Source organism: Cyanistes caeruleus, chromosome 1 (genome assembly GCF_971803275.1).
Source record: "Cyanistes caeruleus chromosome 1, bCyaCae1.hap1.1, whole genome shotgun sequence".
Classification (NCBI taxonomy): domain Eukaryota; kingdom Metazoa; phylum Chordata; class Aves; order Passeriformes; family Paridae; genus Cyanistes; species Cyanistes caeruleus.
Window position 1 is genome coordinate 137786831 of NC_141701.1, and position 25605 is coordinate 137812435.

The 25605-nt window shown below is 41.4% G+C and overlaps 1 protein-coding gene and 1 long non-coding RNA gene across 51 annotated transcripts in view; one reads left to right on the forward strand and one right to left on the reverse strand.

Moving 5' to 3' along the window:
• Positions 1 to 25605, forward strand: part of SVIL (supervillin) — a 134464-nt gene that overhangs the window by 38865 nt on the left and 69994 nt on the right. The window lies entirely within an intron of this gene.
• On the reverse strand, positions 11965 to 20253 carry LOC111924094 (uncharacterized). The gene is made up of 5 exons (XR_002861460.2): positions 20090 to 20253; positions 19528 to 19706; positions 14964 to 14995; positions 12391 to 14610; positions 11965 to 12181 (listed from the first exon to the last, which is right to left on the reverse strand). It is a non-coding gene; the product is annotated as an uncharacterized LOC111924094 (long non-coding RNA).

Here is a 25605-nt window from a genome sequence, read left to right on the forward strand (position 1 = left end):
ATATTGTCATTTTACTTTCTTAGAACGCAAGAAGAAGACAAGATCAGGTGTCTGTGAAACCCTTAATATCATGAACAGAGGAGAAAATTGCACAAGCTTATTTAAACTGCCATTGTTTGAGTTCATGTTTGCTCCCCAATGTGCTGGCTGTTGTGGATGGAAATTTCACTGTAATTTTCAGGAGGCAAAAGCTGTGGAATAGTGTGCATTAACAGGGTGGCTGAGATTATTCACTTTGCATAGGCCTTGGGGTCTGCAGTATGCTTTTCTTGCTGAATGCAAAAGCTTCTGTCTTCTGTTTCTGCACGGAGAAGCCTCCATTTGGTTGTGGTGAGCTTGGAAAGGAATTAGTGTGCACAGTGGTCTCACCTTATTAATTCCCTGCCTTTGCTATATTCCCAACTAGACACTTTAGAGTTAATAGACACATTGGAAGGTCGTGATTTTTAATGGGCAAAACACATCCTACTTGGAGTCTGCCTTAAGCAGATAAGAATGCATTGGGTAACTGGTGATAAAAATGCTTCTGATGTCACCGATTCACGTGGTGGTATGTTGAAGGGAGTCTTTCAGTAGAGAGGGTACAGCAATTATGCATTAACTCTTTGATGATTCATTTGGATTTGGTTGACAGAATGGTCTCTCTTTGCTTTAATGATGCCAGTTTTCATAGTTTAAAAAAAATCTGTAAAGTCAGTTTTCAGAGACCCAGATCAAAATTATTTGGCTTTCCAAGCATGTCTCCATGTACACAAAAAAATCATCACAAGGATCTTGGACATCAAGTGTCATAACATTTAAGGCCAGATACATTTCTAAAGCAACTTGAGCCTCTATCAGACTATTGTGAAGGAAGTGTGCAATTTCCTGAGAGAACTGAGCTGTTTGACACCCAAAAATGCCATGCTGTTACCAGTGTCTGTTACAAGGGGACTGCATTCAGGTGTTAGTCCAGAGACTGTGTGCCAAAGTACTGTGAGAAGTAAATAGTATTTCTGTGGAGTTAATGGCTGCCAAATGTGCTCCTTGTGACTTATACCTGTAAAACTCTTGGCAGTCAGCAAAGATGTGCAGGATTTCATTCTTGCTCTGTTATATTAGCCTTAGATTTAGACAAAATTACTGTCTGTTCCCGAAAATAAAACAAAGGTAGCACTGTCTCCCATCAGCTCTCCCTGGAAGGATGAAGGATTACTATTTCAAAACAGTTGTACCAAATGATCTAGAGAATATGCAAGTCATATGTGCTTCACATGTGACTTTCAATCTTGCCCTTTCTCACAAGAAGCCCAGTTAAGCCTCACAGACAGCTAGAGTAACTCTTTAATTCTTAGAAAATAATTGCCCCAACTGTTTCTATTAGAGTGAAAAATGGACAGTATTTTAATGTCATTTTCCATTAAGTGGCAACTGGCCCTGAAAGCAAGGTGAAATCTTACTGAAAGCAGCATTTCAGGCAGCTGTTGGCATTCCAGTGGTGCTCAGGGTTGGGTAAGGCTAACCCTGTAGCCACAAGTTAGGCCTGTGAGTTGAGACCTGGTTTCACTTGGCTTTGGTGTCAGTCATTGTAACACCTACCTGCCTTCAGTTCCAATCAAAAAACTAAAACTGCCAGATGTTTTAACACCGACAACTGGAGCTGAACAACCAACACAGTTATTGCTCCAGCAGCACTGGATTTCACTTTTTTACCTCTTCATTGTGAAGAGAAGTAGCTATTTTTTGCAGTGAGTGAAGCTAACCTTGAATGAGATATTTCTTATTGTAGTCAAACATTCAGAGCATATAATTCATTTGAAAAACTGACTTGAGGCTTTAGTAATGGTAATTCTAAGCATCTTGAAGCTGAGGTAAATAAAGCTTACTTCATGCCCTAGAGTTAGTTTTTGCTAACCTGTTTCAAACAAAAACTGTACGCTAACTCCCTGAGTTGTGCTCAGCAAAAGCTGTGTGAATTGTATGCAGTTGTACACTTTGAAAACACAACTCAGCTCCCATCCTTTCATTCTGATGAGCTATGGTTGGTTTGGCAAGTAAGGAAACCTCATATTTACAGATGAAGGTTGAGTTTTAGAATGGGTAACTTCATTTCATACGTGTAAAATGAACTCAGGTCTTTAAAGGCTGCATTACAGATTTAAATACCAAATTCTCAGGTTGAAGTTTCCCATCTTTTTTTTAACTTCCATTCCTTAAACTAAGCTTTAAAAAATAGCGCAGGAGATGTTTTGGTTATAGAGATCTACATATTAAAATACTCTGTTTATCAGTACCCGGATACATAAAAGTATGCTGCAAATGTAATTGTGACAGATGCAGTTTCAGCATTGTCAAATGCACTGTCAGTTTATATGTGGAATTATTGGAAACTAGCTCAGCAAAAAATCAACATTGCGTTTTCAACCAACTGTACTAAAAATGAAAAAAACCATTAGAAGTTTTCTTGTGGTCAATTCTGCTTACATAGCAATAATCTAGAATTGTGCTTCAACTGACTAGAGTGGTTTTCTACCCAAACCATTAGTCAGTCAATACACAGAAAAAATATCTGTTTTCAAAAATTGTTTGTATTTGATGTGTGGACAACTTGGTTTTTTGGTTTTTTTCCCCTCTTGTTGGCATTTCTAGAAAGGATTAAGGCTTTTTGGCTTATTCGGAGCAATAAGGATGAACTGAACTGACCACATCTGCGGACAGAGGTATATTTTATGGAGTAACATGTAAATCTACCCTTGCCACCTGCCAAGGATTTTCAGGAGTAGGGATCAGGCAGGTAGATATGTGTGAGTACACATGTCTGTAAAGGGCAAACAGACACAAACGTGTTGCTGCTTTGAGCAGCTGCAAGTCGTGCGGTGAAGAGCCAGGCGGGCTCAGTGCTGGCGCCAGCAGGGTTGGAGTGTAGGAATCCATACCAAGCCTTCATCAGGGCTCCTGATTGTTGCTCTGTGCATCTGAAGAGTGACCTGTCCAGATGGAGATCTTGCAGAGGTGGGAGTGGCATGTTTAAGCCGTAGAAAACCTGACTGGGTTAAGTTCTTTTAAAAAGTAGCCAAGAAATGGTTGTCTTGAAGTACATCAGAGCTCAAAAGGACAGATTTGATGATTGCATGCTCATTTACAGCATAGTGTGCCAGATAAGAGATGTGTTCAGATCAGAGGAACTCTGAAAGGAACTGAAAGACCTGTGAACTGAAAAAAAAGCTCCTATATATGCAAATGTTTGGCATTTTTCTTCTGATCAGAGGCTGGAAGCCTTTGCTGTACCATCATTAGATGAAGTCACAACCCTTTATATGTAAGAGCTATGTTTAGGTGGACAAAGAAAAATGATCTATCCTGGCAGTTACTCAGAGTGAATCACAGAGGCTTAGATTTTCTGGTGTTAATTGTGTTTCTTGGCTATTTGGACTTGGTATATTTGCTGGCTATAAGGATTTGTAAGTGTTAAGTCAAAGGAGAAAACATAGTATCAACACATCTTGTTCTCTGAGTAACTAATGTGTTCCAGACATATTAGCTAGGATTCATAACAATTAATTGCAGAAAAAAAGGATAAAATAAAACATGAGACTTTGTGTTCTTCATAGCTGTCCTGCTTTAAACAGGAGAGGCCAAGAGTGGCCTTGCTATTCATCTGTTTGTAGACTGGTGCTTAGGGGTGTCTTGAAGTGGATTCAGGCTTCTGGTGGGTAAGTTTCAAAATGAGATCTCATAATTTTTTGGTTTAAGGCCAGGGTCACCAGTTTTGTTCTTCTGAAGAACTTTAGGCAGCTGATGCTTTGGATTGGCAGATAGGAATAGTGGAAGTGGCAATCTTGCTTTAAAATACCTATTTAGGAATCCTTCCCAATTGCATTTCCATTCCCACTTTGCTCCAGAACCACTCTCTCCGATAGTATCAGTTGGATACATTGCCATAGAGATCATGGAACTGTTCTGTCAGGAGTTCTTTCCATTTCCTCTCAAGTCCAGTGGGTTGCTCAGACCTGCTCACCATGGTGGATCAGCGTGGGTGCTGAATTAACAGCAGAGGAAGAGTCAGGGTTTAAAAAGAGTTGCTCAGTGTGGGTGTGAGCTTGTAGCACAGGTGACTATGGAACACTCTGATGTCTTGGGTTAGATGGCAAGAGAAGAGCTACAAACTGGCCTGTGAGCTCTGTGGGGCTTTGTTTCACCTCATCAGGTGGGATGTCGACATTTAAATGTTTGTGATCTATCGTACCGTGCTCGTGACAGGCTCCCTTTGCTTGATTTAGAGACTTAAGCAAATGATCGTAAGACATGTTAGGAAAATGTGTTGTGCAAGTGTTGGGCTAATATTGTTATGCAAGAGGGAATTTCTCTTTTATTTTAAGATACTGTATTGATTCTTGGACCAAGTCTACTGCTGTGTCTTCTAGCCCAGTATTAAAACTGCCCACGATCTACTTGCCTCTGTGTATGCTTCTGAAAGAGTGTCATGAGGACTTAAGTTAGAACAGTATTCTACTTGTAATTATTTAGTTCTGCACTTCTGATTTGAGATATATGTAAGCTCTTCTCTTGAATGACCAAAGCTCTTATACTGCCTGTGCTGGCTTGTTTGGACTTAGGTAAAAATAGGTGTAAGTAAAATTTGGACATAATTTTGAATTGAAGCTATGAAAGTAATTATATTTGAAAATGCAGCTATGAAATAATTATATTCAATATCACAAATACAGCTTGGTTATAGCTATCACCATTACAGCTTGGTTGAAGCCAGCACAGAAGTAGCACATTGTCAGTGAAATATTTAATGGACAAATATTTTTGATTGAAACCTAGGGCTAAGTAATTGAGTAGAATTTTATGAGTGACTTCCAGTGCCTGTGAGAGATTGAATGCAGACAGTGAAATGTCATGACAGCACAACTCCATGGGAGTTAATTGTCAGGAAAGAAGTCACTCCACACAAAATCCTCTTAGTAAATGCTTCAGGTAAATCAAGAACTGTTTGGCTCACTTTCTTTTACTTCCTGATGTCATGAGTAGCCTTCCACAGCAGGCCATTTGCTCCCTGTGCAAGACTTAGGAGAGACAGAGAGGAGAGAAGCAGAGAGATTGAGGATTAGGGACTGGGCATTGAGATGGAAAGGTAGGGGTAGCTTCAAGAAAAGCACTTAAAGAATCATAGAATGTGCTGAGTTGGAAGGGACCTACAGGAATCATTGAGTCCAAGTCCTGGCTGTGCACCATTCCCAAGAGTCACAGAGTAGCTATCTCATGTTTTTGTTTCTCCTGACTTGATTGGATAAATGAGCTAGTTTAAACAGGATCTTCAGACACCTCTGCTGGGAGCAGACAGGGTTGATATGCAAGGATAATAGTCTAAGATTTAATCTAAGTATTTCTTCATGGGATTACACCCTAGGAGGCGTAAATGACTCGTTCTCAACATGACTTCACTTACATGACCTGTACACTGACAATGCCTCGTTCAGTACCTGGGAGTGTTTTACTTTATTCATATCTTTGAGTCAGTCTGTGAAACACAACCTGCTGCTCAGCTTCAGAGTCTCATGAATGGTTGGAGTTCAAATGAGCTTCAGGTTGATTAACTCTTCTGAATTGCTTCTCTCTTGTGACATGTACCAATTAGTTGAATTATCATGAAGTTTTCTGGTGTCTGTGCTGCTTCCAGGAACACATTTTTGTGCTAATCACTTCCACTGTTACCTGGGGAGAAAAGCACAACTGTGTCCCTTGCATGTTGCTAAACTGGTGGGCAAAACCTGACCATGAAAGCCGATGGAGCAGAGTTGTGCCCTTCTGCCTGCAAAAGACTGCCTTTCTGCATCTCCTGCTGGGCAGACGTGTGGATCTTCCTCCACAGAGGAGTAATCTTGTCAGTTTTCTGGAGATTAAGTGTATTCAGTAGAGTTCAGTAAAGAACAATGTAGTCGGTGGTACTATTCCCATGGCCATCAAGCTGTACTCCCTGTGGGTGGTCCAGCAAGGCAGACAGGCTCAAAATGTTTGGAAATACTTACACAATTCAGGATCCTGAAGCTGGCCAACATGGCTGTCTATCCTACAAGAGTGCCAAAATAAATTGGGCATTCAGCTTCATCCAGCCCATCATGTTTTCCTTTGTAGCTAAAAGTCTTTCTTAAAACTACCTGCCAAGTGTTGTAGCTGTTTAGCTTTAAGGGCTGACAGCTACCCAAACTTGATTTTGTTGCAGGCTAGAGATTTAACTGGCAAGCCACTAAAAATAAATAAATAAAGGGGGTTGATGGTGCTGGAAGAGTTTTGCAGGCCAGAGTCAGTTTGAATTTTTTTCACCTACTTTTGGAGCTCTTACCAAAGCAACAATCAAGCTTTTCGGTCAGATTCTTGAAGTACATTATTTTAACTTCTGTTGCCTTCTAAAATAATCATATTACATTAAAAAAAAGCCATTCTGCTTCTAAGGGAGATCCCATACAAGTGAAAGGTTCCCCTGCCCCCTGCACCACAAAGGGTCTCTCCTGGTTAGGGCAAACAGGCAGCTTGTGACTTTGACAGTAGGTCTTTTTGTTCTGAAGACACAGCATAAGTTATTCTCTCCCCAAGGAAGGCTAGGTAGCTAAAAAACAAGTCCAAATAAGCTGGTTTCTCTACAGAAGCCAAGCAGAAATAGTGTAATTCAACCACAGTGAAGTGTGCTTGCTGTACCCTGACCAGTGTCCAGGACTGCCTGTAGTGCAGAGCTTCCCCCCAGGCCCTGGTAAGAATTCACAACAGTCTTCCCAAACACCGGTCTCTGGCCAAAACTGTGACCTGGGAGCTAAAGGAAGCATCAAGTGATGATGTTCTACAAAGCCATTTTATTTATGGTACTTCAGACTTTCTGGATTGGCCCATAGGCCATTGTATCAGTCACGATTTTAGCCTTTCTCTTTTTAAAATAGAATCATGATTACATCCTTCAGGACTTCTGACCTTTTTTCTTCACTGTTTCAGTTGCTGATCTCTAATTTCTCCTCCCTTTCCCTTCAGGGATTATATCCTTTTTATTACTTGTTATTTTTTATTTGCATTTCTCTTCTCTTTTTTTCCTGCTGAGTAATCTACAGGTTCTCTTTGGTGTTGCCTTTAAATACTACATTTGCCAAAAGGTGCTGTTGGAAGTTACTCTTCCAAATTGAGAGCTTTTCATTGTTCTGTAAATATTTGGAGCAGAAACAGAAACCAGAAGCTTGGAATGCTCATTTATGACAGATCAAACCTCTTACCTTCTTTGTTCTGAAGCAGTGGTGCTGAGGGGAAAATCACATAATTGCATAAATTGTTGTAAGGTAAGGCTTAACAATAACTTCAGAAAGTTCTAACTAAATTTGTTTTGCCAGGAAATGACAGAAGTAGTTCTGAGCTTTGCTGAGCTGCCTCCTTGCTGACAAAGGAGAAATATAGCTAAGGAATATGTAGGAGGAATGACACTATTTGGCTTTCTAGTTTTGCTTTACAGTTTGCATGACTATTATGAGGAAGCTTCTGGCTTAATATATAGTAGCATTTCACATTCCTGACAAGCTGTGCTCTAAATATTTGTTGCCCTATTCAGATTCATAGGAGCTTTTGATCTACCTGCACTATGAACTTTTATTGAGCTCTCCTTTTAAAACTGGAGATGTTTCATATCTGGGGATGGTTGGATGACATGTCTGTGGCATACAGTTATGTCCAAGCCAGTGGCCTAAAACTTCAGCACTGTCACAATTTGGAAAACACAAAAAACTGTGAAACAAATTATTCCTTCTGATATAAATGTTCATGCCTCTTGGTAATGGACCAAAGAGTCACAAACTTTGTTTAGCTGTTGGAGTGTGCCAGTTTCCATCTGTCTTGCAGCACTTGCTGAAACAAGCTGACTGTGGAGAATAATTGCCTGTACCGATCTGATAAACTCTGTGGTTTGGGAAACTCTTCTCTTACACAGGAGAAGCCTTTGAAGGACTGGCTGTCGTGTGCTTGGCTTGTAATTGCAGTTGCATGTAGGAGGAGAGAAACAGGAAGAGATGAGAAAGAAACAGCTTTTATAGCCTAGAACCAATGACTCCTGTGAAGAAGCATCATGTCCACTGGAGGGATAAATAAGCACCATGAGCAGCAGCACTTGGTGTCTGCTGTGCCACTTAATCTCTATGAATTGACCCAGATGGTTGGATCAACTGCAGGCTTGATGCATTTTCTGTCTTGTAATAAATATGCTAAGGAAGAAGCAGAAATAATAGAACCTCTTTGAGCACTGACATGCCATTGGGTTTTCATAAATCCCTGGAAGTGTAATGCCGGCAAATTAATATTCATAAACCAGGCTATTAAAATTTTAAGAGAACCTTGAGGGGATGATGATGTCAGATTCCAGAGTTAATTATAGAGGTGGTAAAGTTCTTGGCTAACTAGGCTGAATATACTCTCACAATAGTTTTAACACAACACAACAATCAGAGGGAGCCACAGTGTTGGATGTAGGTTCTCAATCTCTTAATATATTCCTTGAACTGAAAGTCTAGCAATTCAGGGAAGAGGAAGTATTTACATTTAGCTACTGTGGAAATAAATCAGCTTCTGGAGGTTGAGTTGCTTTTTGTCTTTCGGGCTTATTTTTGTCACTGAATTGTTTACAGGTTTTGGCTCATTCATTTGTCATAAATTGCCCTGCAGGGCTGGACTGCCCTGCTGTGGTGGCTCCCTTGAAAATAGCCAATTGTTATGTGCAATCAGTAGTGTTCATGAGCCTTATTACAGGGAATACCAGTACTTGACTAACTTTACTTACTCAAGGCAGCAATCAGTTGCTATTGCATTTTTTGACAGCATTGATTAAAACTGTGGGAGAGATGCCAATCCCTCATATTTATTAGCTCTCTTGGTTAGAGCATGGTGCTAATAACCATGGTTGTGAGCTCACAGCCCCTATGGGCCATTCAGAGTTTAGAGTTGGACTCAATGATCCTTGTGCGTCCTTTGCAACTCAGAATATTCTGTGATTCTTTCTATGGCGCTGTAATAGTGCATTGGGAAAAACTACTGAACATGATTGTAGCTACCCTGGAATCAGGTGGTTAAAGTTTTAAATCGTGGGATCTTAATGTAATTAATGTTACTGTTCCATTTCTAATAATATTTCCTTTCTTAAATAGAGAGGGTCAAAAGGAAGAACACATTACTATGTTTCTCAACTCTAAACTTGTACCACAAAACTCTTTTAATTGCATAATCCATAGAAAGAAGGGGAAGAAAATAATTCTTACATTTTTTTTTTCAAATGTTGTATAAAATTAAAATCTAAACCAGTTAACTTGGTCAAGAAACAGCTGAAAAAAACACTGTAAACATAGATTAAGCAGTTCTTAAATCCAAGCAAAAGGCCTGAAAACAACTGTGAATTTTGAGGCAGATTAAATAGATTCTGAAGGTTTAGGATTATTTAGAAAATCGTTCCAACTTGCTTTGAAATTGAAATCTTTCTTCTTAAGAGGCAACTCTTCAGCAGTCAGTAAGTCTAATAGAGATGCTTTGTGACCACGAATATGCAAAAAGTCTTCGATTTTGAAACACATTTTATGAGAAATAATACTCCCAAGACCTCTCATCAGTTCTGGGAGTGCAACAGGAAATTGGTAGTGTCTAGTGAGATGTGATGCAATTTTGAGAGAAGGAAAATAACCTCAGCTTTCAGCAGCCCTTGTTGTAGGGTGACTAAAGAGGCAGTGGCTGCTTTTGGGTGTAAAACACAGGCTTCCTTTTTGACAGAGGCCTTCAGAGTGCTCTGAGAGGAAAGCACATTTATTATTTGCCTAATCGTGCAGTTTGCATGATTAAGGAAGCATGAGGTCTTCCACACTGCTCAGTCTTGAGTCCTTTTCCTACAAGAGTGACTTCTGCCACAGAAACTGTCCTGCCTACCTTCTTCCTGTTTACTAAAGATGCTTTTAACAATGTGGTCTCTACATGAGATCAGGTGGGAAAATAAAAATATGCATCTGCAAGATGTATTTCATGATGGAAAACAAAGTTCAAGACTGTTGTGGATGAAAGGCTTTTGAATGTCCATGCTGGCAGCCAAAGCTGTGCTGATCGCACCCATGCAGGAGAAAGCAAAATTACTTGTCACAGAGGAAGAACTGAACAGATGCCAAACCTTCATCACAAATCTGTCCCCTGGAAAGAAAAACTGTTAGTTGGAAAGCTAGGCTTTTCCTTAGCAAAATAATATTTTAATAAGTATTTCCCCTTCTTTTCCATATTGACCATCCATTAGAGGATGGATATGAGTGGTTCCTATCATATAAGCCAGATGTTTCTGTGAACACTGTGGTCTAGAAAGGTTGGAAGTGAGAGACTGGCTTGGTGGTGGTGGTCCACCCAGCGCCAGTGCTGGGGTCAGCAGTGAAGTAGATATTTTTTCCTCAGTTCAACAGCACTGAGCCAATGCTTCAGGAGCATAGGGAAAACTGCAAGCTAAAGATTGTGCAGAGTGTGAACTTTAACTCCTGGAACAAAAAGGTTTTTTTCTGAAGAGGATGAAAGTACCTTTAAATAGACACCTCCTCTTTCTGTTTTGCTTTCATGCCTTTTTGTATGGTTCCTGCATCTGACCTTGGCAATACTAGAGAAGAAGAAGGTAGGGAAGAAAACCTGAATGGCACTTAATGGAGTCTCTCTTTCCAAAACAAAAAAGAAAAATTTCTGAAGATATGTCAGCTTTTCTAGCTGAGTTTTTTTCGGTGTGAGAGAAACAGGCTGGAGAAAGAAAATGCAAGCAGATTCTGATCTTGAGGTCAGGTTATAACTTCAAATTCTTGGGGTCTGCTCTTCTCACTTGGCCTCCTCTGCCTCTAATGTTCCCAAGGTCCCTGGGAGAGAGGAGTATCAGGAAGATGACTGGCCTCAAGTTTTACTTCCATTTATTTTTGTCAAAGTGGTCAGCGTCTGTGTAAAAATAGTCTCTTCTCCCTGTCTGTCGGAAGAAGGGGGATGTGATCTTAAGGAGCCATCTTGCTCCAGGTACTGCTGGGAACCAGCAGAGTGCCAACCAATGTGGGGGCTGCCCCGAATTCCTGCATTTTGGTACATTGATGGTATGCAGTTTGAATTTTACATGGAGTCATTTGTCAGCACTTCAGCCAGCTCCTGTCCCCCTCCCATCCATGGTTAGTGCTGCCTGTGCCTTGCACGACTGTGCCCTCTGATTTGGAGCTGGTGCTTGTGCTCCAGAGCAGGTACACTGCAGTCCTGAAGGTAGCACTGTGCTACAGGCAATACGTGTCCCAAGGAGTGCAGCTGCGTGAGCCGCAAGCTTTGTGGGATTTGTATGGAGCCCTGGTCTGCGCCTTCTTCCTTTAATGATTAATGAACAATTACAAAGGGGTTTTTTGTTTGTTTGCTTTTTTCAAACCGTAAACCCCACGCTTGTTTTTTTGTTCAAGGAGCATATGGCTGTATTGACTGTGCAGAGCTGCTGCTCATTTTGCCAAGTTGTTGTTAGCTTGCCTGTGGCCAGGCAGCATCTCTGAAAAAGCCCTGCCTTGCTTGCTCCCGCATTGTTTCCAAATAAAGGCATGTCTGAAACGGGAGTTAAGCCTTCAACCGCCGGACCTTAAAGAAAGGACTTTTTACCCATGGATTGAAAAGAGGTGATTTTTCTACAACAAAATACTCCTTCCCCACCCCCTTCCCTTTCTCAAATTAGATGAAAAAAGTTGCTTTAAAATTTAAATCATGCAAACTGCATGCTTTAAGCTCATTCTCCCTGGCAGACAGTTAGGGAACCTAACCATCAGGCCTGAAGTCACCTCAAACTTATTAAAATGTCCAGTCTATATATTTTATTATACATTAGGAGCAGCTTAAACAGAAAATGCTCATGTTCCTGGCAACCATTTAAAAGTGATCCTTTCCTCATCTATGTGAGGAATGGGGAAGGTGAATGACTACCTGTAATGCAAGGTAGTATTTGAGTGACTTTGGTTTTTTTATTATTTCTTAAGCCAGCAGTACTCTTTATCGTGGTTTAATTAAAGTTTGAAGTCACATAACAGCGTTTAACTGTGTATGATCTAAGGACATAGCTAACAGGAGGTTGTTAGGAAGAGGTAATTTATTAGACCAGCTGGTATGGGGGGAAAAAATGAGCCAAGCTTGCAGGCACACCAGCACTTCATCAGGTCTGAAATAGAAGCAACAGATTTCAAGGTTAAACAGAAGTTATGAAAAACTGCTCTGTTTAATCAGACATGCATAGAACTGCCAAAGAGGAGCTTGCTGGTATGATATTCCTTCAGTGGAGGGGGGAGGGTGAGAAGATGGTTGTTATACTGTAGAAAGAGATAAGGACTTCACTGCCTGTTAAACAGGGGGAGGCTATAAAACCAGTACCTGATGAGCTCATGACTGTTCTTCGTATCTTGGGGATAGGAAATTTTAGTTCTTCGTCCTCTCTTTGTAAGGTTTTAGTTTTGTAGGATTTTTGAGAATCGTGATTGACACATAAGTTGTTTGTAGATAAATAGTTGGTTTTATCTAAAGGAACTTAATCAGACAAATATAGTTTCAGGCATTCTTTGTCAATTGGTTGCCATCCTTAGCCTACACTGCTGACTTAAGAAGTTGCTTAACACCAAGTTCATATTTGTAAAGATAATGGCTGAAAGAAAAAACCCCAAACAACTAAACCTCTACTGTTTATTGGTATTTACTTCTAAAATCTTATCAAATCTATTCTAACAAAAGGCCCTGAATACTAGTAGGCTTTTTAAAAATCTATTAGTCAAGCAGAAGCCAAATTCAGAGTTGAAATGTTTTAAAAAAACAGGTTTCAAGGCTTTGTAGAATAACAATGCTTTACTTGTGCTGCTATCAGAGTTGACAATGTGCTGTTTCTAAGAATTGAATTAAGTTGTGTTATCAATGTGGTTTCAATACAGATCTGATGATGCACTCAGTGTCAATATGTATTTCACTGTACACTGTGGAGAGCAGAGGAGAACTCTTGGTACTCTTTAGAAAAACTTCTCAATATTTTTCTGTAGTGCTGTATCCTAAATTGATAAATATTATAGTTAAAGCAATGTCAGATTAAGTATGTTGAAGCAGAAGTCACAGTTTTCTCACTTGCTCATCTGACTTCCTAGTTATGTTTGATGGGCTGTCTGTACAAATGCCCTCTAAATTAACCTCTGTATGTATTTTAAAGTTATAGTATCTGCCTTTATCATGCAAGACTGACTTTGAGTATCAGTTATAACGGGCACTGTTGTAGGGGTGTCAGGAGTCCAAGGAATCAGCCTGTTCATTTTTCTGAGTCCCACTGCTGTATGTTAGGAGGGCAGAGCTGTTTACTCAGCTGTGTCCCGTTTGTACAGCAGGGGCTGGGTAGGTAACCCTGGAATTTAACCCAAGCCCTGGGTAGGTGGAGGAGACCAGAAAAGCTTAATCTAATTCAGATAAATTATTTGCTAGGAAAGGGTATAGCTGTATTAGCATTTGTCTTTCTCTGCCAGAAGACAGCTTCCTCTAACCTGCTGAACCAACAATTGGAAAAATGTTGTCAGGTATTGGGAGCAGTTATGCAGCAAGTGGGATATATTGAGGGAGAGACTGCAGCATCTTCATGATACTTGATGTTGCAGGATATGGCATAGCTGTGTCTTGGCTGACTTGAAGGTAGTTTTATGGAAACTTGTGAAGATTAAAGTATGTTAAAATATCCCTTCCATGGGGTACTTGACTCACAGAGCTCTTTGGTCACATGGCTAGCATTGGAGTTAAGATTTTTGTGGTTTGCTCTCAAATTTGTCAAGAATTTACCTGTAATTAGTTGTGAATGCCCTTTACCACTACCACTTTAGCAGTTTTACCACTGCTTTAGGAACCTGTCTTACGAGTCTCAGGAAGTATCCTGAACAGCTACACTGGACACCAGATCCCCCTCAGACTGGTCTCGAGGGATCAGTGGTATTGAGTGTGGCCTCTCTGTAGCAAGTTCATAGGGAAGGTAATATTAGAAGCTAAAACTAATATATTAATATTTGACCAAAAAGGAGTATAGCAGTATTAGACTGACATGTGGTGTGGAACAAGGTACAGAGAAGCTGTAATCTGACTGGAACTTAATGGAGTATGATGGCTCGGTTCTAACAGATAGGGGCTTTGTACATTGATTCCACATTGTGCAAGTAGTTTTATTAATGGCAGAGGTAGCCAGCATGATCTATAAAGTTGAAATATGAGCATTTATAGGACTCTATTCTGATTAATTAATAATACTTGTGCTTGGAAAAAGAGAGAATTAGCTGGCGTAACACTTGATGGGATTAAGAATGGGAAGATGAAAAAAGTTAATTGAAGAAATTCCTGTAGATGGAAATGGGTTAACTGGATATTCTTCCAACACCATTGGACCCCAAATCTGTTCTGAGATCTTCTTTTCCAACCACTATCTCTTGATTAGGATAACTGAAAGGAAGCAAAAGGTCTGCTGCAGTCTCCAAATTTAAAAACCTAAAAATCCTGTACGGAGTCCACACTTGTTTATTTTTCTCACAGTAAAGGATATTAAAGTGGAAAAAAGAGTCAATGAGCAGAAGCAGTTAAGCCCTGTAGATAAGAAAAGAAAAATTAAATGTTAGTTTTATTTTTGTGTAGTGAGGGATAAATTTGTTACAATATTTAATTATGTTTGCTATTGGATGTTCCCATTACAGTATTTTCCACAAAGTAGTGATAGTGGAACACCCTCAGTGGTTTGCTTCAAGGGACTGGAAAAAGAAACACAACTAACAGTATGACTTCCACAGAGAAACAATTTTTGAAATAAAATGTGAGAGCAGTCCATGCTAGATGTAGATTTCTAGCATTCCTAGAGCTGATTCACCTTGGCATCCCTCAGTTTACTCCTTTTTCTCCTCCCTGCCTTTCTGTTTTTGGAAGTAATTTTTTAGATTACTTACCAAGTTGCCTGACTTCTGCTGTTCTTTGCATCCTGGTTGCAAGACAAAAAAGACAGGATAGGTGAGCTGTGTGTTTATTCTGACATAAAATTTTCTAATAGTCAATAGATGAAAAAAAAAAAAGTCTTAAAAAACCCATCCTAGCCAATGAAACATTTCTTCCCGTAAAACCCACTTTCTTTGCAGGTGTGTTTTATGCACCCACAGACACAAAAGTACTACAAACTGGATGCTCTCACACTGTTCCTCATAATGACTTGCAAGAAGTAATGATGATACTTAGCCAAAAAAAGCCCTCAAAAAAGGAACCAGTTAAGAACTTACATATGCCAAATTGTTTAATAGGATACTTTCACACATATGCACACATACCCTTGAGGGTAGAAAGTGAGAATTTGACTATAAAAATTAAATTATGCTATCCAAGTGAAATCCCTATATAATGTCCTCACTAGAGCAGTCCTCTAGTTTTCTTCAGCCTTCATTAAATAGCATTCTAGTGTTCCAGATCTCCTTGGATAGAATTTTGATCTTTTTCTGCATATTGTGAACTAATGTAACTCCTGGACCTAGTCCAGCCTGTGCTGACTTTACATCTAGACTTTGGATATAAGCTGCTGATTATGGTTTCAAACTTCTCAGGAAACAAAAATAAAGAGCTCAAGAAAATGTTGCAGCTTTTCACAGTGATCTCATGCATGGCCACATGCTGTCAGGAATTTAAAGTTTCTTATGCTGGGTTTTAATGCAGGCATACTTTCCATGGCACTCTGAAATACTGCTGCAGTTTGACTTACAGCCACTGGCAAACAGTGTATTTACAAGATAGTCTGAAAGTCCTAAAATGTAGCCCTCACTGAGCCTTTTATTTTTGTTTACTTGACTATTTATGAACTTGATTTTTTTAAGTCAGAGCAATCTGTGTGTGTGCTCAATGGCACTACAAATTGTTAAATCATTTAGAGAAGCTGCTGAATTTTACTTAACCCTTCTACTGCTGTATTTAAAATATTCAGTTTTTCCATTAGCACTTAAAGTCAGGCCAGGTATAGAAAGACAGTGAGGAAAACAAGCATCTTGCTTGTACTTCAACATCCTTTATGTGAAATGTAGATATAGAACTTAATAGTAAATATGCCTAATACATACAGTACTACTACAAATAGTAGTGCTGGTGGGCCAAAATGAAGCTCCCAAACGGCTCCCAGAGGCTCCCTGGTATAGGAAGGAGGACTGTCTTCATGCCATAAGAATTCTTTTCTGTAGACTGTGAGGAGGAAACTGTGCTCACCATAAACTTGGTGCATGAATTTTATGTGTGTCTGTGCAGTAGATGCCCTGTCAAGGTCCTGAAGCTCATGAACCTTTCATTGCTTGAGTCAGAAACCATGGGCCCAGCCTTTATGGTGCGTGTGAGGATGATGGAGCATGTAACAAGAAAGCTTCTTAGGGTCCCTATACACCAAAATTCCTCAAGACTTGCAATGTCTCATTTCTCCTGAGAACTGCAAGGTCCTGGGTTTGGACAAAGTGTGGTGTGGTGGCAGAGAGGTCTTACTGCAGAACATACCCCTCTTCCCTGCTGGGGTTTGCAGCCCCTCCTGAGGTCTATGCTGCTGTGGCATCTGAACATTAGCTGAGCATTAGGCTGTCTTCACACGTGACAGGGCCCTAGGGACTGAGCATTCTGTTGCATCACCTGGCACAGAGCTGTGTCCCACTGGGCTAGGAGACATTGCACTGTGTGTGCCTGTGATTTTGATGATTATACACTGTTCCTCAGCAGGGGCTTTGCCTCCCTTTTAGACAAATGCCTTGCAAGGAAAGGTATTTTTTCTTTGCCTTGCAAGGATTTAGTCCAGCACCCTTTCCGTAACTGGTTGTTGGTGTATTACTGTAATAACCAATGGCCATTAAGACATCAAGGGAGTCCATTCTTTCCAGCTCTTAGTTTGTTCAAGCTGCCTGTCTTTTCTCTTTTTTAAGGGATGTCTCTTTCCATTACACATGCTTAGTGCCTCTCTTCAAACAGTGCAGCATTCCTGTGATGCTATTCATGGGACAAACAAGTTGACTGATGAAGGGAATTTACCTGCAAGAAAGAAAATGTCCAAGAGTATCAGCGTGTTTACACTGTGACCTGCTAGTTGTTGGCCTGCTTCATACTGTGCTGCTGAAGTTAAGCTTTGTGCACTGCAGTTGGTTCAGCTCTCACTAATACACCTCCTTCATTTCCTATGATCAGTTCTCTCCTAATAAAGTGTGCTAGGTTGGACAGACCTTTACCGAAATCTCCTGGAGAAGGAAAACAAAATCCTTCTCAAAAAGATGGCCAGGTTTGTGGAGGAGCTGAAATGAAGTGGGTTAAGAGAGCCAGGGAGGAAACTGGATCTCCAATGGAAGAATCTGCAGTGGCAGCAGAAGAGCCAGGGGAAAACTGAAAGTACATTTGGGAACACGGAAGAACAGAAATACAGTTTTGGGGATTACCCATAGTATGAGGTACAGGAGGAAGGTGGAACTATACAGAAGACAGGAGAAATAAAATCAGAAGTGAGGGATTGACAAGGATGAGAGCTGGGAGACTAAAATGACTAGAGCTGGAAATAGTGTTTTAGTGTTGGTAGGAGGAACTTTGGGGCAAATGCAGCTGAGCTCCTCCGTTTGTCATTAAAAGCTGAGGTGTCACTGAGAGCTTCTCTCTAGCCATCACATGGCATCAGTATTGCACCATCCCTGGGGGCTTTTCTCTATATGCTTGAGAGGTGGCTCTGGGAACCTGGGCTATAACAAACCTCTTGGCTCCCCAAGCAAGTGTCCTCGTTCTTTCATTTCCAGGCTGTTTTCTCTGCTCACTTCATTTCAACAAAGTCATGATGTTTTACTTTTGAGCTTGAACTGACCATCTGTGGACCAGGGGAAGAACCCCTCCCCGTTACCTCACTGAAACCCCATCTGTCTTCTCAGTGAATGTGTGCCTGCAGCACATAACTGGTGATTACATGGTGGATGTGTTTCTTCTCGTGTGACCGAGAGCTGGGGTGGCAGCTGATTCTTGTAAGGTCACTGGAGGAGGTGGCCTTTTTGGGGGACTGAGTGTGGAAAATGTTCTCCAGCCTTGATTTAAGCAGAGGTCTCATGTGAGCCATTATTCTGTTCTTTCATCATCACCTCTGATATGCATATAAAGATTTTGCTGAAATTGCTTTTCTAGCCTGTTCTTGAAAAATTCAATGAGAACTTTATTCCTTAGCTCTGTACCAGTTGGGTTTAACTGAGTCCAGTAATTGTGCTTGGTCCTGAGCAGTGAAAAAGCCAGGTTTCTTCATGAGGGTGACTTCCTTACCACTTAGGTATCCTTTTGCATTTAAAATATTCAGAACACAGATTTTTAAAAAAATGTTGGTTCTACTTTTTCCCCCGTCTTTAGCACAGGGGAGGGGAGATACTGCTGTATTTCCAAAAGTCCTTCCTGAAGCCTGTCTTGGAATTCATAATGTCTGTGAGCAAAGATGAAAAATGGGAGTGTTAAAATGGAGAAAAGTCAGCTGTAACATTACCTCCCATTTAAAATTAAAACTGTGAAAGCATAGAACCATTCAAAAGCCTTTGCTTGTGTGCAGTTACACAAGTGATCCTAAATTAACTGGTGTCAAATAAGTAGTCACCTGTGAGGGTGTCAGAGTGTTCCCTTCTGGATGTGCCTGAATTTACTGAGATTCTCCTTTTGAACCAAGATAAGTAATGTTCCCCTGCTACGTTGGATTTGTCAGTGTGTATTCAGAGAGACTTGAAATGAATGGGTGAACTCATTTCCTCTAGCAAGCAGTGCAAATCTGATAGCTTTTCTCTCATCCCAGCCTGAAAGTCTGTGAAATGTCTGAAATGTGACTGATTTTCATAGTTCAGGGCTATCTTGACTTCTTCCTAAAACTCTTAACAAGCCTAATGCTCACACAGCAGTTCTTCTCATTCCTTGTGTGTTGTTTAGTTTCCTCCAGCATTCATTATTAATATTCATAAGAGCATATTGTGCTGCTGATCTAAGCAAATGGGACACAAAGTGAGTTGGCTTGTTTTAGGACTTGCCTTTGTGTAATCATGTCTGACTGGCCCTTTTTTGAACACGTGTGCCAAATTTCTTTGTATAAGTGAAGTGTATTTTGGGTGAAAATAGACTTCGAGCAGAAAATCAGCAATTCTGACCCAGGAGCTGTGTGTGCACCTGGGCACAGCTTCAGCCCAAAATGATCATGGCTATGGTTACAAACTATCAGTTGTTTTTTTAACATGTACTGTTTTAAGAGTGAATGGACCATATATTTTAGCTCTTTTAATTACAATAGCATGAACCCCAGGTTCACAGCAGGAACAGGACATAATTGTGGTAGTTCGGTTACTTCAGTGGGGTGATAATCATAGTTTAGTTTTACTCCCTGTGCTCAAGACAGTTTTCTAGCTGAATCATATGATAAATACACCATTATATCTGATAGTATTAGATAGGTATTTAACCTTACAAAGAGTTTTTGATGAAGGATGGAAATGCACTGTCTGTACTGACCTGAAGGGAAAGGCCACTGTGCGTGGTCCCTCGCAGGGCTCTGGTGGCAGTGCTGCTGTGACCTGTGCTGCTCTCCTCTGCCTGCCAGCTCTCACCGCAGAGCACTCGGGCTTTCCTCACTCTGCTGGAAACAGGGTGCGGCAGTATCCAAATCGAGCATCTTGAAGTTAGTTACACCACTTAGGAGTGGTGTAAAGGAGAAAACAGACTGAATCACAAGGGAAGCAGCAGAAGACGGGGTTTTTTTATTTGACTGGTTAGCTATTTTCATGGAGGGTAAATCATTGCTTTTGAAGCCATCTGTCTCAATTGCAGTGAATCTCACCATAACTGATCAAAAGTAATAAATAATTAAACAGTAGTGCTCAAATGAGTATCTCTGCCTTGCTTTCATCTAGTTCCCTTGGTTCTGTTTGACAAGTACCTGTCTGCTGCCTTGGAGCTGTGAGGGTGGCTGTTCGTACCTACGCCGCTGCCCTACTTCTGAGCAATTCATGCAGTGAGAAACCTGATTATTTTTTCAGCCAAGTGGTCCTACAATGCGCTGCGGTGAAAACTGTACCTGCGCTCCCTGCAGTTTTATGCCGCCTGCGGTGAAACCAAAGCGTGTCCCCCTCAGGTGTGAGCGGTGGCCGGGCTTCGCCTGCCGAGCAGCGCGGTGTACCGAGCCTCGGCCGCCGCGGCTCTGCAGGCGGCCATGGCGCAGCGGCGGCCCGGAGCGGGCCCGGAGGCTCCAGCTGCCGCCGGCTCGCAAGGTAAACACTGGGTGACCTATAATGCAGCCAGTCAACTCGAGCGTGGCCTTATACGGCAAGCTGTGGAGCCGTGTCTGGGGACGGAACATGCTGGGGGAGACGCGCAGCCCAGAACGGATCCAGCGCAGGCCCCGGGAGATACGGCCCAGTTCTGTGGCCGTGACGGCGACGTGCTGCTGCCTGAGCCCAGCTGTCACTGCGCTCTGCCTGGCAAATATCAAGAATTATGCTAGAGGTGGCTTTAAAAATTGAAATCATTGTGTGTAAATCTTAGTAGCTGTACTTCTCTTCTTGATGTGTTTTTTACGTGCTTGGTTATAACCTTAGGACGCCAGTTCACAGTGTCAGTCCATATACTGAAACACTTTGTGGGGGCCTTTGCTGGGAAGTGTCTTCATTCCTTGCCCTGCCTGCTTTCAGAGGAATACCTGGACTAAGAGGAACTAATTTATAATTTTTTTTACAACTTTTGGACTTGTTTTTCCTCTCCTTATTATGCAGCTCTGTGCCCTTTATTGGCAAACTGATTTTTACTGGATAAAGCAATTATCTCACTTCCAGAAGGGGGATATTGGCACCCACCATCTGTGTACTGACCGGGACTAAGCTAGGTTGCTTCGTACCCACCTCATAAAACCTTTCACGTGGAAGAAGCCTTTAAAAAATTATTTGTTTTTCCTTTAGTGTAATCTCCTTAGATTTAAACAAGCAGATGCTGTGCAAACTTTCCCAGGCAGCTCTGGGAAGGCTCTTCAGATCTGACTTGTGATTAACTTCCTGGTACCCCTCTGAGCACCAAGAATATTGGTGGCTTTTGCAGGGGCCTTGGGCGTGAATGAGGGCAATAAAGAGAAAAACACTACAGCTGCCATGAATTTAAACCTGCTCTCTAGAGAACAGACTCCAGAACTGCAGCATCACTGGGTTAGATTTTCTTTCCTCATTAATTTTTGCTTAGCCATGCTGGTTGCAAATTAAGCCTGGTACATGTGCCTTTTTCGTAGTGCAGTGACAGTACTTGTAGTAAAGCTGTCCTACCTTGACCATCAGCTTTTGAATAAAGCATACCTTTTTTCTTTATTTCTTTTAATAAATATTTAATTTTCTAAAAAAGCATTGCAGCATGCTATAAACAGGATGGGAGCTGGGGTCATGGATTTCTTGTTTGCAAGAAATTTTTTTTTGCTGTCTGCCTGAGGCTTGATAAATTATATTTGGGGGTAAGTATGCAGGGATAGGATGTGGCCTGTGAAATGTCACATTGCAGTGGTAAACAAAATCAGTGTTTTCCTTAGATGACTATCACAAAGAGCCAAAGAACTTTGTTATAAATTCTTCCTTGGGGTATGCGTGCCTCTCTCTGCTCCCTTATTGGGCTTTTACACACATGCAGAGGTGTTCAAGAGCAGCCAGGAGAAAACTCAGTAGTGTGGCAGGGCTTTTTGTGGCACCTAACTGCATGAGGCCACTTGCTGCTCCAGTCAAGGAGACAGCTTCATACTGGTTGCAGACACCAGAAGTGTCAGAAGATGGGGAAACTCATCCTAGAATCCTTGGCTGCTTGTTTTTGAGGGACACAAGTTTAACATCTCCCAGCAGCAGATAAACCTGGGGCCATCTCAGCAGCAAAGCTCTCATTCACTGCAATAGCAAAGAGGAAGCTGAGGCTTGATGACTCCAGTGAAGGATGTCCACAGAGCTGTGACTAACCCTGCACCTTCACAGTCCAAGCTGCAGCTGCTCCACAGGGAGCTGTGGTGCTGTTTTGCTGGGTAAAATGCCATGTCTCCTCAAAGTCTGTGAGCTGTTTAATGGCTGAGATTATCTGTATTGCTGGGAGATGAGTTCCTGCCTTATCCTCCTTTCCAGGCATTTGCTCAGTGCACAAATGGCTGTGCTCACAGCTGACATCTTCTGTTACCGCCTTGGGCCCAGAGACAAATAGGTGTGATTGAATTCAGGTGATGTGCCCCACTGATACATTTGATCACCACATGAGAAATGGGAATGTGGCCTTTGAACTTCCTTGAAGGAGCTCTCTAGTCTGATCCTGCTCCTAAAGAGAAAAACCTTGGACCTCTTAATTATGCCCAGTCTCGTCATTCAGTTTTGCAAATGGTGATATGAAAGGTAGGGATACTAGGGGACATTAGATTCATGTTCCTTATTCTGAAATGTGTTCCAAACTTGACAGGTACTAAAATCTCCTTTTAGGAGTAATTAATTGCTGAAATTAATGAGTGGAGTGAAATCTGAAATAGTAATCTGGAGATTGGAAGGGGATTTCTAGTGCGGGTACAAAAATACCTGTTGTTCTCCCTTTTCCCAGAGCACATTACTAAACAGCCAGTATGAAAAGACCATCCATATTCTTTCAACACGTTTTGTACTACAAACCTTAGTCCCCTTTATAAATCTTACTAATCAGCTTTTTTCATCTCTTTGGATATGACCTGTTTGAAAGTACACTACACAAGCAATGCAGTGCTGAAGTTAAACTGAAGACTTGTCCAAAACACAATCACTGGCCAAACATAAATCATTTTGCCAGGATGATTATTTGGAAAGGATTATATTTGCTTTCCGCTGGAGTGATGACACCACGTCAGGAAATTTTATCCTGTTTTTATAGTTCATACAAATGGCCTCAATTTAAGAAATGAGAAAATATCACTTCCCACATACACAGGGTTTGGATGGAGAAGACAAACCTGACTGACATTGCCAACTCGGGATACATACTTTGATTGCAAGGTGGGCTGCTCAAGATGTGACTTGAGCTTTTAAGTGATTGTACTACTGAAGCAATCTTCTGCACGATTTTTGACCTGTCCTTCAGCTTTGGACTGACTTCTTGAACAACTTGGCAGAGATTGCTGGAGACTGGGAGGAAAGGGAAATAAGAAAAGGGAGTGCCTTGCCACTTTTCTTTGGAAAGGTATGCCTGCATACCAAAAACTGACAGGGTGGCGTGGGGTACGCGAGACGTCTGGAGCCTGAAAGGGGAGGTCAGATGGACTGATGGAAGAGTGGTCTGCTTTAGCCCAGTCTTCTGACCTTCATTCCTACAGTCATCCACAGCATCTCAGATCTTGGCATAGCTCATTTTGGCTGGCTGTTCCAAGGGTGCTCACCTTGGCCAGAAGAGCAGTTAAATAAAATTCATGAGCTCCTTTAGATCTCTACACATGAAGAGTGGATGAAAATATGATTTCATCATTACATTTATACAGATCATCTCAGTTTTCTCTGCTGCTCAGATTCCTGTTTACCTAACTAGCGTAATTGGAGAAAGTTTTCTGCAGTCACTGTGTGTTTTCTTTCCTCAGCATTGTTGATTTCTTTAAAATTTTATTTTATTTTTAGGCTTTCTTCAAACAGCTGTCATGGGCTTCTTTGATTTTTGTTTTTATGATAACTGCAAGTCACAACAAAGTATCTCTTCTCTTTATCACTTCTAAACCCTTCTAAATATAAATTCATAAGTGATCAAAATTCAAGAGGAAAAAGGCCTGATCTTGGTGGGACCTGGTTTATAACTCCTCAGTGCTTTGGGGCTGGCAGGCCTCTAAGTTGGGAAGTGTTTTGCAAGTCGTTTAAACTCCAGCTTTGATTAGAGCTATTAGTTTTGCCAGACAAAAGGAAGATATTTTCCTTCTCTTCCTGTGGGAAGCTTCAGAACAACATTTAACTGCCAGCTGGTCTTTCATGAGCACTCTCAGATTTGAAATCTATACATGCTTAACCTCAAGCTCTAAGCCCAGATGACTGCAAACTTAGCTTCCTGCTGGGCTGCCCCCCTTTCTGATGGCTGAACTGTTCTTCCCTCCTTGTTTGCTTGTGTTGGAAGCTGCTAATGCTCAAGAATTAATGATGGCAGAGGGGGACAAGAACATTACTACCGATTTGTAACACAGCCTTGATAACACAGTTTGGCTGAGCACACTTGTAGGTCCTAGAGACTGGACCATTTTTGAAGGACAAACTGCTCTTCCTTCTTTCTTCAAGTATTTGGAGTTTATTTTCTTTTCCTCTGGGAAAGATTTGCTCTTAAACCTGCTGTTTTCAAACAAGCAGTAAAATGCTAAATCCAAGACTTGTTTTCTTGATACCCTTGGTTTACTCTGCAGACTTACTGTTTTTGCACCCTTACTGTATTTCTCCACTTGCAAAGCTGGTTAAGGGCCAGCACAGAGATTTCTCTTGTGATAAAACCTACCTTGTGATAGGTGTTCCCTTTTTGATGGAAAGGAAGGATAGAAGTGGTCAGTTACCTATAGTTCAATGTTCCCAATGATCTGTGTGAAGTGCACAGCATTGCTGTCATTCTCCAAGGCTCCAACATCTCAGAGTTTTGATATTGGAAGCAGTGTTGACACATACCCCTCATCTTGAATCGGTACTGAATGAACTCTGGGATCACAGATTCTGCACAGCAGCACAGCTTCAGTATCAACAGCAGTGAAATTAATGTTAAATCATAGTTACTCTGCACACAGCAATGGCTGGTGATCACCTTCCAACCAAATGTGAAGATGTCTTGAAGCCAAACTCTAGGTATTTTTGTGAAGAGCTTGATAGAGATTTTTTTTTTTAATTTAATATTTTACTTTCCCATCTAATAACTCTCTTTGATCCCATGAGGTACCCTTTGGATTCTTGACCTGCCACCTGTATATAGTAGGAAAGGAGTCCTATTTGCACCAAAGCCTATCACAGATGCTTCTTGCTGGGTGGTAGCCAGACCAGTTGCAGAGACTGGCTTCTTACTGTGTACTGTAGGCAGAATCTGAACAGCACAAGCAAGAACCCATTTTAAAATTACACAGTTGTGAAAGGCACTCCAGAGTTTCCTTGTCTTTCTGCAGCTTGCTGTTCTTTCCCTTCTGCACTTCATTCACCAGGAGGATGCTGTGGACAAGATGTTGAGGATGATGTACAGCAGAAGAATGGGGGAGCCTGACCCCTCCCTCCATAAAAACAACCATACCCCTCCTCTCTGTTATATAGGGGACATTGCCAGACTTGGGGCGGTTTGGGGGGGGCTGGGTGGGCGGCAGCAGACATTTGGGCTGAGCTCACCTCCTTTGTTAGCTAGAAGGGTATTTATACCTTCCCTGATCATAAGATCCTGTGCCTTTTTCTTTGTTCTGGCACCTCCTGAAAAGTACACCCAGCAAAAATAAAAGAGAATATTTACTACCAGTTTGGTCATCAGGCTGGGTCATTAGGGGAGCAGGACCTAGCCAAGCTCCTGCAGCAGGAGGAATGATGGCTAGGGCTGTCTTTCTTGGCAGCCTTGAGCTATTGCATCAGCTCAGCT